Source organism: Neltuma alba, unplaced genomic scaffold (genome assembly GCF_004799145.2).
Source record: "Neltuma alba isolate B1F8T4 unplaced genomic scaffold, ASM479914v2 tig00011787_pilon, whole genome shotgun sequence".
NCBI classification, from domain to species: Eukaryota; Viridiplantae; Streptophyta; class Magnoliopsida; order Fabales; family Fabaceae; genus Neltuma; species Neltuma alba.
Genome location: NW_021636409.1, coordinates 38,016 through 48,718, shown reverse-complemented (window position 1 = coordinate 48,718; position 10,703 = coordinate 38,016). Strand labels below are relative to the sequence as shown.

General features: G+C 34.3%; 1 pseudogene; it reads left to right on the top strand.

The window, feature by feature from the left end:
* Positions 1-248: 248 nt before the first annotated feature.
* On the top strand, positions 249-10,703 carry LOC114718001 (G-type lectin S-receptor-like serine/threonine-protein kinase RKS1; annotated as a pseudogene).

The following is a 10,703-nucleotide window of genomic DNA, read 5'->3' as shown; positions in this document are numbered from 1 at the left end:
GCCCGCCGGTGGATGGGGATGAGGGCTGTGCATTTCCGACTTCCTTCTCAGATCGCTGGGAATTTCGTTGGGAAATTGAATGGACGGTCAAGATTATGATTCAATGGACGGTGGAGATGCAATTTTAAAAGCTTGATGATGTGTCTCTTTCTGAAATGTCAAGATCAATTGGACGGATAGGGTCAACGACGCTGAGGGACGCTGAGAGGATCTGCTTCCCTTTGAGGGACTGTTCCTGTGTGGCGTAAATGAGTGAGAATGAGAGCTCACGGACTGGGTGTATGACGTGGCATGATGACATGGAAGATATTAGGACGTACAGCAGTGTGGGACAGCATCTCTGTGTTCGTGGGGATGCTGTTGAATTAGGTACTTTTTTAACGTTAGTTTCATTAGAGCTAGCCAGAATTAAATTTCTCTTGCGAATATACTCTACGGAATATATACATATATACTTAAAAAATAACAGTTACAGGTAAAATTGTTTATGATGATTTAGCTATATTTGATAGTAATTATGTATTTACACACACTGTACACATATAATTGTGAAGAAGATATCGTATTTGAAAAATACAATTATTCAAATATAGATAAATAAATTATAAATTAAATTATCGCACTAAATGATATCGTTTGTATAGCAGGAATGATATTATAAATATTACTTAATATCTATAAAATTTTTCATCAATCCCATTAATCCTTTGCTGTGGTTGGTTCGGTGAAAGCATTTTTGTGATAAATGTTTTTCCACGTATTATCAAAATTGATATAGGGAAAATGACACTAAGGTCCCACAGAAGAGAAAATACTGCAAAAAGGTCCCTGCAAATCGGGTAACTACTTAGAAGTCCCAAGGACTTGGTTGTAATAAGGCAAATCATAAAAAGACTATGTTGTCCCTACTGAAATGAAACCTAATTTTGAACCGTATTCTTATTTGCACATTGCTATCTCACTTTCTACTCAAAAACTAAGACTAAATCAACCCTCATCAGAAGGAAGGAACCTTTAATTTGTTTACCTTCCATGTAATCATTAAAGATTGGCTAGGAATAGGGCATCATTGAAGTTATTTATGGTCGAAACAAAGCTGTTGGTGTTAGTATCTCTGTGTTCATCCACGCTCTCCTTTTATGGCAATGTATTCCTTTTGTTTCTTTGCAAATTTTTTGAGTTTAAAATGCTACATTAAGACCTTCGGGTTTGTGATTTAAGCTAGGTTTTCATTGTGAGTGGGTAGGATGATAATGAGTGCTCTGTTTTTTGTTACATTGTGGATGGCTTTGCTCTGTTTTAGCATGGTTTAGTGTGAAAAGCTGAAAAAAATGAAAGTTGGTGTGGGTAGAAACCTTTTCTGCGAAATGGGATATTGTGTTGTCAATGTAGGCTGTGAAAGATGTCAATAGATGCCGCGATAGTTGTCAGTAGTGCTGCTTCACTTGTCAATAACAGTCGGATGATTGTTGATACATGTTTACATTAATAATGGCTAGTACGTCTGGGAAGCATTTATTTTGATTTGTTCATATAGGGACAAGTTTATAAACGATGGAGAAGATGATATGAGATATATTGGAGGTAGTGCAAGAATAAAATTATACAAGTACAACATATCACAGAAGTTTTTGTACAAATTTATCAAAAATAATTAACAAAAGATCATTGTAAAGTGCAAGATTGATAGTTGTCTATGGTATATGGGTGCATGCTCGATGGGAGCACATCAAGATATTGTGTTTTTAACCATCAGAGCATATAAAAGTGAACACATTCATCATGCACAGGACAACTTGCATGTTTCTCACTTGGGAAGGCCAAATTTAGCTTCTTCAATTGTGATTGATAATTTGAAGTGTAATATTAATAAGAGTCCAAGTCTCAGTAGAGAACATATTGAAATTACCTCTTTTTTATATGTGGATGTGAAAGGAATATTTTGTAAATGGGTGTGAATGGATTTTTTTTTTTTATAAATGGATACATACTAATAGTTCGTTTAGTGTTTACATGCAACCCATATGGTTTTTTTTTAGATGGGTTGTGAAATAGGTGTAGTTCCATGTATATGAATGTGTAAATGAAAGTTGGCTATAAATTGATGTGTTAGACTCTGCTTTTATTTGAGTTGTAATTATTACACCCTGCATTGTCAATAAACTTGTTTTGACTTGTCACTGCTTGTATTATGATTTGTTAATTAATCTATTGATGTAAGTTATCTAAAATGTGAATTCAAGTTATATAATGGGTTTTAGCATCATGAGATGTTTTCAATTACTCTGACATATTACATTTTGGTTATAATATTTTATATAATCATTATTAAAAGTATATCATTACTGATATAAAATTATAAAATGAATTGTCAATAACTACACCATTGCTTGTTAATGGTGATAGTGTCACTTGTCATCCGCTACACTATTACTTGTCAATATAACTGCAGATATAAGTTTAAAAAAAAATGTGATTTCAAGTTATATAGTGTCTTTTAATATTGACATATTCTTTGGACTAATGTGACATTTGTTAACTTAAAAAAAAAATCAATGAATGGTAATTACCATTTGATTTGTCCACAGTAGCAATATGACTTGTCAATGGTGGCATTGTAACTTGTCAATGGTAGTATTGTGACTTGTCAATGGTCGCATTCTGACTTGTTAACCATGAAATCAAAGCCATAGAATTTCATCCAAATGCCTTGGTAGATTCATCCAAGCACCGCGGTACCTATTACAGAATGTCTCTCCTTTTTTTTCTGCTTCAGAGGTTGCAGCGGATTGCTCTAGGCACCACAAAGAATTGAGCGTTATCAAACTTGTCAACAAACACACTATGACTTGTCAACAGTGGCACTATGACTTGTCAATAGTGGCACTCTCACTTGTCAAATTTTGAAAAATTGTTATCCAATTAACATAAATTTTGGTTGTAAATTTTGGTTAATATTTTCATTTTAAATTACATATAACTTAATTGAACATTTTAAATAAATGACAACTCTATTTGAAAGTTTTTAATATCAGTTGTTAATATCCACACGTTGACGTATTAATAAGGCCATTGTAACTTGTTAAATTTTGTGCTGTTTAATGTCATTTTCATAGTTACTTTGTTAAACATAATTTAATTGAAAATTTCAAATAAATAACACCTTCATATAAAGTAATAGGCTGCATGGAATTAGATTATATATGAATTTAATACAAAACAGTAATACTATTTGTTCACTAGTCCATAGATGTTAACTTCATAATTTACTTGTCAATACAACCACATTGAATTATTAAAAGTGGCATCGTAAATTGTAAGCATAGTCTCATCAACTATTTTTATCATAGCATTTAACGACTTTAATACAAAATGTCATTTTACAAGTACAATCGATATACCCAGTTTTAGTTACACTCTTCAAAACTTGTCCCTTCTTTTATACTTGTTGTTCTTACTCTACCTCCAATATATCTTATATCATCTTCTCCATTATTTATAAACTTATCCCCTATATGAACAAAGCAAAATGAAAACTTCTCAGACGTACTGGCTATCAGTAATGTAAACTTGCATCAACAATCATCCAGTTGTTATTGACAAGTGAAGCAGCCCTACTAACAACTATCCGGCATCTATTGACAACTTTCACAGCCCACATTGACAACACAATATCTCATTTCGCAGAAAAGGTTTCTACCCATATTAACTTTCATCTTTTTCAGCTTTTCATGCTAAACCATGCTAAAACAAAGCAAAACCACACACAATGTCACCAAAAACAGAGCACTCATCATCATCCTACCCACCCACAATGAAATCCTAACTTAAATTACCAGCCCAAAAGTCTTAGTGTATCATTTTAAACTCAAAAAATTTGCAAAGAAACAAAAGGAATACATTGCCATAAATGAAGAACACGAAGGAACAAAGAGATGCTACAACAAAAGCTTTGTTTTGACCGTAAACAACTTCAATGATGCCCTATACCTAAACAATCTTCAATGATTACAGCAAAGGTAAATAGATTTGAGGTTCCTTGCTTTCGATGAGGGTTGATTTAGCTCTAGTTTTTGAGATGAGACTAAGATAGCAATATGTAAATAGGAATAGGGTTCAAAATCAGATTTCATTTCAGTAGGGACAACATAGTCTTTTCATGATTTGTCTTATTGCAACCAAGTCTCTTTGGGACTTCTAAGTAGTTATCAGATTAGAAGGGACCTTTTTGCAGTATTTTCTCTGCTGTGGGACCTTAATGTCATTTTTCCATTAATATATGCCAGATCTTAACTAGTAGGTTTGACTTTTGACTAAAGAAGACTTGGTTTAACTTAAAAAATTCTCGAAAAATATTATTGGTCATAAATCCCTTAGTGAAAATTTATTTGAAGAAGGGAAAATCACACATAAAGAAACTGAAAATATCTGTGAAGAGTAGCACCTGATATGAGATTTTGAAATTCAAAAGAAAATGACAAGAATCCCTTAGTTTTCCAAGTCATGACAACCCTTCATCTGAAAATAGTGAAATAACAAGTTTCAAGTGGGGATTAATAACTGTTTTTTCCTAATACGTAACATGTGAATCAAATTAATTAAAAATGATAGCATTTCATCTGGGAATAACATGTCTTAATTGTAAAATAACAAGCCTTGAGTCGGAATTCACAATATTTTTTTCCTAATAAAAAGACCAAAGGCATTTTTGTCATTTTATTGAATTTTAAGATTCCAGATTAGGTGTAAAAACCCTTGACCTCAAAACATTATAACTCATCACAAAATCACTACTATGGTAGAAAAGGAAATTTGTTAAATGAACTACCATAGTAGGAAGAAATTTGTATAATTTTGAATTAACATGTAAACTCGGTTCTAACTCAAAGTCTGTTGCATGCAACTAAAATCATTCATTTACATCTACTGGGCCTTCGAGCCTCCGGCCCGGGTAACAAAATACATCTACATCAGCCCATATAAATAGTTTCCAACAACATAAATCGAAGTTCTACAAACAATAGAAAAGGTCTCCGGCCAATTAAAAGTGAGAAGATACACTTCCTCCGGTTTACCATAAAGCCGGGCAATCAAAATATTTTCAAAAGCGGTCCTAATTGTGGCAATATATACTAGCCATACATATACAAGTGTTAGAGGCCTAAAGCTAACCAAGCTCAAGCCTCTGCATCTCTTCCTGATGGCGCTCGCCTAGAACCTTCACCTGAAAACATTATAAACCACGGGGTGAGACAAAGTCCCAGTAACCAACCTTTCCAATACTAGGTACTACTAAATAGGTGCTCGTGAGGTGTCAAGTGGGGCAGTTCACAAGTAATATGATAACAAGATAGCCACAACAATTCATGCGAGTGAAATGATGCAATTCCCATCAACCATATCCCTCAATTTGGGGGATTTTCAAGAGCCGAACCCAGCCTATCCCTTACTATGGGGGACGTAAGGAGCCATAAAAGGCCTATCCCTCACTCTAGGGGACGTAGGGAGCCAAAAAGGCCTATCCCTCACTATGGGGGACGTACTAAGCCAACCATCATGCATTAATGGAGGCCTTACCACGTGGTAGTAACTATCAAAACTCTCACCAATTCCCAATTCATGCATCATGCTCAAACCATAATCAAATAGTAATTGAACATTTCATAAGTAACTTCATTCAGTGGCATATCCTTCACAATTTCAAGATTTCATTCATCATCAATCGAAACCCCACAAGACGGTTTTCCCTTTTTATATACAACATATAGTTTGAACATAATTACTACTTGGAGCACAAAACATAAATCTACTCACAATACCACAGAAGGAAGTACTAAGGATTGGAAAGTGGTTACCTCTCGCCTGAGCAAGGAACAACAAACCAACAATGTGGCCCCGTGCACCACCAAGACTCACAACCGGTCTACACAAGCACACAAACACACAACCATCATGTATTAGCTTTCAAACTAATAATGTGGCCAACACAATATTTGGGGACACAAAATTCCTATCTCCCATCAAAACTCTACCCAACTCAAAGGGTATAACTATCAAGGCAACACTCCATGGTCATACCAATCCATTAAAACCTTAATTCCTTTCCAAACATCAATTAAAATTCATAACCTCAAGGACCCACTATAGGAATTCTACACCCAAACATCCCATTTGAGCAATTAAGGTTACAACAACAAATCTAAACCGATTAAACATCCAATTTAACCCTCCTTAACATAACCCAATTCACAAAACTCAGAATCAACCTCTATATTGTCATCCTCAATCCCAAATCACCTATTTCCATAAACCCTAACTCCAAAAACTCAAGATTCTTTAAATCCAAGAAAACTACACCTATTAAATACTTAGACTAACCCAAAGCAATCAATTAAACTCAAAACAATCGGTCAAAAACCTCAATTCCATCACAACCTAGAAAATCCTAGGGTTCCACCAAAAATCCTCAGAAATTCCAAGAAAGAAAGTAGATTAGAGGTTAAAATCACTTACTTGAGGTAATGGATCCTTAGAAATGCCCCCTTCAAGCTAGAAATTCGAAACCCTAGTAGAGCTCCTCTCTCCTCCTTCAGATTTTCTAATTTTCGCACATTGAACCCCTCCCGCGACTATATAGATTCAGGACCTTTCGCCGCAGCGAACCCATATCTTCGCCCCGGCGAACTAATCCCAAGAGGGATTACTCGCCTGAAAACCCAACTTCGCCGCGGCGAACTCCAATCTTTGCCGCGGCGAAAGCTTCCCGAGAGGAAACTCTCACTCGCCCAGAAAAACTTCGCCGCGGCATGCCCTTACCTTCACCGCGGCAAAACCTTCCCGAAAGGGAAGCCTCGCTTACCTGAACAACTTCGCCGCGGCGTCCCTATGACTTCGCCGCGACCAAACCTGCCCGAAAGACAAAGCCTACCTGGAACCCCCAGTTCGTCGCGGCGAAGTTACCCTGAGAGGGGTACGTTCACCTATTCCTCCAACAAACCTCAAATCCAACCCAAACACCAAGATCAAGATTAAATCGCTAATCTATCCTTAAAATTAACCAAAAGAGGCTATTAAAACCCGATAAGACTTAGGATGTTACATTAGGCACCACTTTCTTCCCAAGAATTTGAAATTTTAAGTACCTAAATTAAAATATTGCAATTTCTAGCTTCTCTATATGTCATTTTCCCTTGGAAGGATGGTCCGTAAAAATAAATAGACACATAGAATGACCACAATCCCATTAATGACCACATTTCCCTGTTTGTGCAACTTAACCTTGTGTGCAATTTATTTTTTATGTGTCACTAAATTTTCTTTTGCGCAGTCCATCTTTTCTTAAGTTCAAATTAGGTTCTGTGCAATTTTTTTTTTCCTAATGTGCAATCCATCCTTTTCATATGCAACCCCTTATATATGATGAAATCACATTTTGTAATACTTGTCTTTCTTTTACGTAACTTAACTTCTCTTGTATGCAATCTATGCTCTCTTTATGCAATTTAATTTTCCTTTAATGCCCTCCAATTTCCCTTGTGTATGTAATTAATTTTCCCTTATATTTAAATTAAATTTTGTACAATCCGTCGCAAACCATCTTTCTTTGTGTGTGTTCCTTCTTTCCTATATGCAATATTCTCGTCCATTAGTACAAAGGGCATTTTCGTTATTTGTGATACTAATTTATTTTTCCTCAAGAACCTAATACTTCAAATAATAATTCCATTGACCATTTCCCAAATAAATTTTTAATGAGGTATTTATGGCCAATTTTCCAAAAAAAAAATGATGCATGTTTTGAAAATGAAAAATAATTTCTGTTAAAATAATATATATATGTGATATATATTTTTTCTATATGAACACCTTTCAGTATTTTTTTAGATTGAAAAATATAATTACATGCAAAACCTTTTTTCCCTTCTATAATTATTGCGGCATTTTCATTCTATTATGCTTCTCCTACCAAAGCAATTCTGCAATCTCAAACCTTTTTTCCCATTAATTTTCTGATTAGGTCATTTTTTTCTTTAAAAAAATGCTGATTGTGTGCCAGTACGATTCAGAATTTAAACATATTATAGATCATGCTAATTTGCCTAACCCTAACGATAGCTAGGCATAGTCAGAGAGCCAAACAAGATATAAATGAAGTGAATAATAATAAGAGTGACATAGTGATGAAAAGAAGGAATGGTTAGTCTTCCAATAGCAAAAGATAGATGAAATATATAGCCATTTGTGTAATAAACATGTGTATATATAATATATGTATTCATAATTGTGCCTTGTGTTCTTATTGTATCACTTGTATTATATATATGCATTGTATATATTTAATTAGTCTATTTAATGACCTGAAATGTACATGAACTCTGTTTTTAATGCACGTATTGTGATTTGCAGCAAAGTACAGAAAAAAGCCCTTTGGTCCGCTTGGCATGAAGGGGATGATTTCAGTTTTAGTCATTTCTGTATTACCAGTACTGTTTCTGGTGACTTCTTTCGTATATTGTTTTATAAAGAACAAGAAAAAAAGTACGATAAATTCTTTTCCCTAATCTTACTTGAACAATCTCTTTGACCAATCTTTTCATAAGACTCATCAATATATGTAGTTGGTAATTAATACAGGATCATAACTCACTCAATGCTTTCTATATATGCAGCAAGAAGAAGGCATAGCAAAAGTTTGCTTGACTACAACTTTGAGAAAGCTCCTAGTATGAATGACTTTGACGCTGGGAAAAATTCTGATTTACCATTATTTGATCTTATAGACATTGCTGCAGCAACCGAGACCTTCTCTGATGCTAACGAGCTTGGACAAGGCGGATTTGGTGCGGTTTATAAGGTATTTCCTCTTGTGCTAATTAATATAATAACTGAATAACTTATTTGTAGAAATTACAAAATTAATGAGTTAGTTATTCATAAAAAAATGTATGTTAGTTTTTCATGAAGTCTCTTTTCTAATTATTTGCATTAAAAACTACTTATTAGATGGAAACTGCTTTCAATACGTGCAATTAATAGGGAGAGTTTAAAAAAATAATCATAAATTTAGGGATAAAGTGGATTCAAAATTTACATTTAAGACTAAAGTAAATTAAATCTTACATTTGAGAGTGGAAGGGGCATATAGCCGTTCTTCTATGGCAAGTTTTAAATTTTATAAATTCATCAAATTGTTTAGGGTTTATAGAAAGATCTAAGAAGCACATTCACTGAGTGTGGATTTTGACTTCATTTGGGTCTACTCAGTAATGGAATGGCAATAGCAGTGAAGAGGCTATCAAAATACTCTGGACAAGGCATCGAGGAGTTTAAAAATGAGGTTGTTTTAATTGCGAAACTCCAAGACAGAAATCTTGTGAGAATCTTGGGTTGTTGCATACAAGGAGAAGAGAAGATGTTGATCTACGAGTATCCACCAAATAAAAGTTTGGACTTTTTCATATTTGGTAGGTCGCGTACGTTTTTCATGTTTCTAAGTTGACCATTTTCAATAATTTCATGAAGTATTAATATGTAGGATTCATCATCAAGGTTGCATTATGTTAATGATTGCTTCAAAATTCGGATCAAGAAAGGAAATTACAATTGAACTGGAGCAAACAGTTTGATATCATATGTGGGGTTGTAAGGAGAATTTTATACCTTCATCAAGATTCAAGATTGAGAATCATTCATAGAGACTTGAAGGCCAGTAATGCCCTATTGGACTCTGCTTTAAATCCAAAAATTGCAGACTTTGGTATGGCTAGAATATTTGGTGGAGATCAAATTGAAGCAAACACAAAACGTGTCGTCAGAACCTACTATGTAGTGCACTATTCAAGCATATCATTACTTCTCAATATTTTGTTACATAGAGCTCCTATTTCCCTGAGTTAAAACATAAATATACTATTGAAGGTTAACTAGTTCTGGAGATTAATGCAAAATAATGCATGATCAGTACTTAAATGGACTAGGGTTTTTTAGTGGAAATTATTCCTAGACTTCTATCCGCACGCTAATCTTGATTTTCAAAATCACATAAAACTTTGAAAATGAGGTTCGTGGAGTTGTGAATTTCCCCAACTTAATATTTTAACCGTTTGAATTGAATTTTTATTTGAGATACATGACTAATCTTATTTTTGTTCCTTGCAATGGTTATATGTCACCAGAATATGCAATGGAAGGACTATTCTCAGTAAAATCTGATGTGTAGAGTTTTGGAGTTTTGCTTCTAGAGATTGTTACCGGCAAAAAGAATAGTGGTCATTATGATGAAATTACCTCACCTCTGGTTGGACATGTGAGTATTCTATTAGGAACAACCAATCTAAGATTAAATTTATCTCTGAACAATCTAATTATTTAGTATCTTTCAATTCATTCAGATCTGGGACTTGTGGAGAGAAGGGCGAGCTATAGAGATAATTGATTCATCATTATCAAGAGACGAGGCATGCCTTAATGAGTTTCTAAAATGCATACAAATTGGGCTTCTTTGTGTGAACGACTATGCAGCAGATAGACCAACTATGTCTTCAGTTGTTTCCATGTTGGGAAGTGACTCAACTCTTTCATTTCCAAAACAACCAGCATTTATTTTCAAAAGAAATAATACTGGTGAAAGTTCAAATCCATCAACTAGTGAAGGAGTTAATTCAGTAAATGAGATGAGTACTACCGTGATCGAAGCTCGCTAA